Source organism: Mesoplodon densirostris, chromosome 3 (assembly GCF_025265405.1).
Source record: "Mesoplodon densirostris isolate mMesDen1 chromosome 3, mMesDen1 primary haplotype, whole genome shotgun sequence".
NCBI lineage: Eukaryota > Metazoa > Chordata > Mammalia > Artiodactyla > Ziphiidae > Mesoplodon > Mesoplodon densirostris.
Genome location: NC_082663.1, coordinates 107,072,928 through 107,079,072, shown reverse-complemented (window position 1 = coordinate 107,079,072; position 6,145 = coordinate 107,072,928). Strand labels below are relative to the sequence as shown.

The 6,145-nt window shown below is 46.4% G+C and overlaps 1 pseudogene; it reads right to left on the bottom strand.

The window, feature by feature from the left end:
* Positions 1-3,449: 3,449 nt before the first annotated feature.
* LOC132486826 (sorting nexin-15-like) lies at positions 3,450-4,829 on the bottom strand (annotated as a pseudogene).
* Positions 4,830-6,145: the final 1,316 nt, after the last annotated feature.

Genomic DNA, 6,145 nt, shown 5'->3' with positions numbered 1-6,145 from the left:
TGGCTGCTGTCAGTATTTATGTCCCTAAGGGGAGTCCCATTTGCCTCCTGCTGCTCTAGGAGGCTCTCCAAGATGAGCAAGTGGGTCTGATCAGGCTCCTTTCAGATTACTGCCTCTGTGTTGGGTCTCTGAGCATGTGAGATTTTGCATGAGCCCTTTAAAAGTGGAGTTTGTTTCCTATAGCCCTCTGGCTCTCCCAAAAGTAAGCCCATCTGGCCTTCAAAGCCAGTGGTTCTAGGGACTTGTCTTCCTGGTGCAGGACCCTGGGCTGCGGAGCTCAAAACCCTCACTCTTTTGGGAAAACCTCTGCAATTGTGATTGTCCTCCTGTTTGTGGATTGCCTATCTAGGGATGTGGACCTTGACTCTACTGCATCTCCACCCCTCCTATCAATCTCATTGTGGTTCCTTCTTTATATCTTTGGTTGTGGAAAATCTCTTCTGCTAGTCTTCAGGTTGTGTTCATCAATAGTTGCTCTGTAAATAGTTGTAATTTTGGTGCACCCATGGGAGGAGGTGAGCTCAGGGGTCTTCCTACTCTGCCATTTCATCTGAAGCTAGCAAACTTCTAACCTTCATTTAGGCTCCATGCAGAAATGGAAGATCTAGTTCTGATTGGAGCCAGTCATGTTCTTTCCTTCCCTGGATAAATCCTTCTTCTGGAGTGTACAATTTGATATAGAGATTCTTCTTCTGGAGACTACGACTTGACATAGTTGGATTACCACCCAATTTAATACTCTGCCTCTCAAATGTAGAAATGAATCAATTGCTCAGAAAGGTTTACAGTTGCTTCATATGACTACCAGTCATACAATTGGCGTGATTATATGATTACATGACAGTGAAAGAACTGACAAAACTCAGAACTTACTGCTGCAGATTTTAAATGTTTGCAACCCCAAACCATAAAATTAAAGAGCATTGAAGATAATTAAATATATACCTTAAGTAGTACTAACAAGATAGAGCCCATACCTATTTTAGTTACCAAAGGTTAAAAAAATTTATGGGGAGATGTAAGTAGAAATCACCCAGTATTTCACTTCTAGTGAATCCCTCTTCCTTCTTGTTATTTAGTTTTCTTTACTCCAGGGTGGCTTCTGGATTTACACAGCATTTTATTCTGTTCAGCAGCCACTCAGATTTGATTGTGCAGTCAGTACTCTGCCTTCATTTTTCTTCTGTCAGTAAGCTACCTCTCTGGAGCAATCAAATTGGGTCACATATGCTTATCTGTAAAGCTGACAGCATATCACATCCTTCATGCAATGTTTCAGAGATAACCGTGTCAGAGCCCCAGCATCATCATGTGACTGCTCTTCTTATTTCTTCGTTTAGCAAGAAATGGCTTAATTTCCCCATGGGTGGCTTTAACCCTTGAATGGAAATTGCCGCAGCCTTAAAAAGGAGGGAATGTGCAGTGGAAGGATGCACATTGCTCACTCACCACTGTTCTCCCCTAAAGTGGTCAGCAGAACCATTCAGTGCCAAGCAATCTAGGAAATGTCTTCACACCCCCCTGACAGCTGACTGGCTTGGACTGACTCCCTAACTGGGCACCCACTTAATAAATAGCGTTTTAACAAGTCCAGTGCTGATGGGGAGGCAGACCGGAAACTGTGAATATCTCTACTTTTTCAAAGGGCAACTCTAAGAACTAGAGTCCTTGTTCAATCTAAAATAGCCCATTCAGATTTTAATCTTTAAATAGAGAATAAATATTATCATGAAGTTTTTTCTGGGTTCAACCCCACAAACTTCCCCTCACCAAGGATGCCCCAGCTGAGTGCCTAACATGGCAACAGCCTTCCATAGTGTCATTCCTCTGTGGCGATGCACTTGGTGGCAAGACTATTGCTCGGGACCTCTTCCAGCATGGAGGGGAAAGATTTCTCTTTGGAATAGATATGTGTCCTAGATATTGATCTGCCTTCCTTGTCTATAATGTTTCTGCCTTACTCACCATCATGGTGACTTCACTACACACCACATTGCTTCTGATCAAGAAGCTCATTTCACAGCACAAGAATTTCAGTAGAGGGCTAGTGCCCACAGAATCCACTGGTTTTTACCACATATGCCATTGCTTAGCAGCTGCTGGCTTAATAAGACAGTGACATGGCCTCATGAAGGCCCTGTTAGGCTACCAGTTAGGAGAGACACCCTGAAAGCACGGGGTTTTATTTTACAGGATGAAGAAACCAACATATGTGTGCCTCTCCTATAGGCATGGGTCCTATAGGAGTCGAGGTTGGAGTTAAGAGTAGCTCCTTATACTATTATGGCTAATACTCTACTTATGGGAGTCTTGCTTCCCATCCCTGCCATTTTGAGCTCTGCTGGTTTGCAGGTGTTGGTTCCTAATGGACAAATGTTTCGATTGAATTGGAAGCTAAGACTGCCAAATATCTCTTTTGGTTTATTAAAGCCATTGAACCAACATGCAACCACCACCACTACCACCACCACAAATAACAACAAAGGGGGGTGGGGAGGAAGAAGAGGGAGAGAGAAAGGCTCTGGGAATTCAGACCCTTCAGGAATAAAGATTTGGGTCACCTCACCAGGTAAAGAATTGTGACCAGCTGGGGTTCTTTCTGAGGGCAAAGAAAAGATGGAATGGGTAGTGGAAGATGGAAGAAGATTATAAATATATCTTTGCAATTAGTTACAGAAATGAAGACTAGAGCAGCTATGCATATTTTCTTCCTTTATTTGTGTGTGTATATATGTGTATGCATTTGTATGATACGTATTATAAATTTGTTTATAGTAACAATTTTCTCTTTTCCTTCCCTTTATTTTTTAAATATTTATTTATGGCTGCGTTGGGTCTTCATTGCTGTGCGCGAGCTTTCTCTAGTTGTGGCGAGCGGGCTTCCCAGTGCGGTGGCTTCTCGTTGCGGAGCACGGTCTCTAGGTGCACAGGCTTCAGTAGTTGTGGCACGTGTGCTCAGTAGTTATGGCTCGTGGACTCTAGAGCGCAGGTTCAGTAGTTGTGGTACTCGGGCTTAGTTGCTCTGCGGAATGTGGGACCTTCCCGGACCAGGGCTTGAACCCGTGTCCCCTGCATTGGCAGGCGGACTCTCAACCACTGCGCAACCAGGGAAGTCCCTCCTTCCCTTTAATATTCTACTCAAGTTTTGGTTGGAGGCTAACTTTACAATTTAGTCACTAGAGAATAGAATATTCAGATGGCACTGTGACCAAATTTGAGGAATAATTAAATAATTTTATTAATTTATTTTAATTATTATTTTATTTTTAATTAAAGCTCTTTGGGAAGCTTTGAATTCATTATTTTTCCCATTCTTGGTCCAATTACATCTAGAAATGGCCCCTAGATTATAAGACCAGGAGACAGGGCCAGGCACCAGGGAGAGGAGAAGGAGGCGGCTGGCAGTGCTGGAGTCCTGGGGAAGGGGCCACTCCTTCTTCAGGCAGGAGTTAGGACAGGTACAGGTGCAGGATTGCCTCTGACGCTTCAGCTAGTCGGCTGCCTTCCTCACACCCTCCCTGAAGCAGGGTGTGCACCCCATCCCAGTAACCCTGCAGAGCTGCAGGGTAGGTGCTTGCCTTCTCCTCCCGCAGCCCTGGGTGATGAGCTCTGTAGCTTGGCTCAGAAAGGTGGTGGCGGGCCCTCCTTCCTTTTCCTCTCCCTGCCTTCCTGTTTCCCAAGGTCGCTGGTCCAGCCTTTAGGACTCTACATCAATGCCAACTCACTTATGCAGGTAGGACTGAGGCCTGAGCCTTCTTCCTTGGAAAAGGGGTCCAAGAGGGCAAGTTCAGCCTTGGTGTGCGGGGCTCGGCAGGGGCACGGGACGCCTCCTTGGTGCTCCCACAGTTAAAGATGGCAGGTCTGGATGGTGAGGGCGTGGCGTGGGGGATGGTCCGTTGGCACGTCCAACACGTCGAGGCCCCTCCTCTCCACACCCCTCCTTTCTGCGGAGGAGCAGCTGGTGCAACCAGGACGCATCAGGGCCCCAGGGCCGGGGCTTATCGAGGGGGTGGTATGGGGATCAGAGAGGCTGGCAGGATGTGCAGGTCCCTGGACACTTCGGAGGACCGTGTCACCTCCCCACCCCCGAAGAACTCCTTGAGTTGGGGGCTGTCGAGCGCGGAGATGTGCACCGTGAAGCGAACCAAATCCTTAGCTCCCTTTCGAGGCTTCTTGATCACCGAAGCTTTGAACAGCCAAATACCTGTGCGCGGGGAGGGGCGGGACCCGGGGAAAGCAGGGAGCTCGTGGAGGAAGCGGAAGAGGTTGGGTGGAGGTTGTAGGCCGTGTCTCCAAGCAGCTTGTGGAAGTTGCTGAATCGCAGAGATGGATACAACCAATGTTGGGACTTTGCATCTCATCATTTTCAGGTAAGGATGAGACTGTCTTCCTTTGTATGAAGTAGAGTGGTGTCTCGTTAGAAACAGAGTTGTGTTTCTTGTTGCGTGAGAGTTCAAATATGTATAGAAAGGGTGTGTATGGATGCTGCGTAGCCCACGGGGTGGCTAGTAGCCAGTATTAAGGGATCTCTCTTAGCTTGAAGCCCTCCCTTGTGATGCTAAGGTTGCAACACTTCAAACCGTACTGATGTTCTGCCAGCTGTTCCCTGTTAGATTCCGCTAACAAGGGGCCCTAGAGAGAGACTGTGCACTGAACGGGAAGAAGGGATTGCTCCTTTCTGTTTACTCCCTCACAACTGCTAAACTTCTTCCTGTTACAGTGAGTGTCGCCTTATCCTCACTTCTTTGGCTTGGCACTGGCAGTTTCTTTCTGGAGCAGCAGCTGGATCCAATTTGCAGTTTACCCAGCATTTGCAGAACCAAGCTCATTACGCCCCCTCTGAGACATTAGCGCCACCTGACGTGCCCCTTCTGCAGAGGGCAGAGTTTCAGCTCCATCCAGCCCCTCCCCAGCTTTTAAGCTTGGGTAGTTTCAGCCACTTGGCTCTTGTTCCCTCCAAACCTGAGTTTGCTACTTCCCTGCTACCTTTGTGTTCTGATTCCCTTTACTGTCACTGTTACTGAACCAAACTTGGGTCTGCTTGCCTGCATGCAGTAAAGCCAGTCTACTGACACACCACACTGGATCGTGGTGAAGGAAAGTGCAGTGTTTATTGCAGGCCAAGCAAGGAGTCCAGGCAGCTAGTGCTTAAAGGGCCCAAACTCCTTGAAGGCTTTCAGGGAAAGGTTTTTAAAGACAGGGTGAGGGAGGGGGTCATGGGGTGCATGATCAGCTCATGGACATTCTTCTGATTGGCTGGTGGTGAGGTTAATTGGGAGTCAACATCATCAACCTTCTGTTGGGCAGCACACAGTTAACTTCTTCCACCTGGTGGGGGTTTCAGGCTCTGCAAAACAGCTCAAAGGACATGGCTCAGAATATTATCTATAGCCCTTGAGGAGGAACTAAAGGTCCTTGACTTTGTTTAAAGGCTGAACTATTATCGGCTTGCTTGACTGTTTTCCCTTATTTCTGCATTTTCTCACTTCTCTGATTAAAGTTACTCTTTGGAACTCAGGGAAGGCCTAGGAGGCTAAAGTTTTTCTACAGACAGGAGGCAGGCAGAGGACGTGGTGGGGGTGGGGTGTGGTGGAGGGGGTCTTTTATGGGAAGGCTCCATAGGGCCCTGTTCAGTTACAACACCAAGTTAACAGTTTTCTTTGTAATTGGAGTATAGTTGATTTACAATGTTGTGTTAATTTCTGCTGTACAGCAGAGAGATTGTTATACATATATATAATTCTTTTATGTTCTTTTCCATTATGGCTTATCATAGGATACTGAATATAGTTCTCTGCGCTATACAGTAGGGCCTTGTTGTCCATCCATTCCGTATATAATAGCTTTTATCTACTAACCCTAACCTCCCACTCCATCCCTCCCCCAACCCCCTCCCCCTTGACAACCGCAAGTCTGTTCTCTATGCCTGAGTCTGTTTGTTTCATAGATAGGTTCATTTGTGTCATAATTTAGATTCCACATATAAGTGATACCATATGGTATTTGTCTATTTCTGACTTACTTCACTTAGTATGATAATCTCTAGTTGCATCCATGTTGCTGCAAATGGCATTATTTCATTCTTTTTTTAAAGGCTGAGTAGTATTCCATTGTATATATGTACCACGTCTTTATCCATCCATCT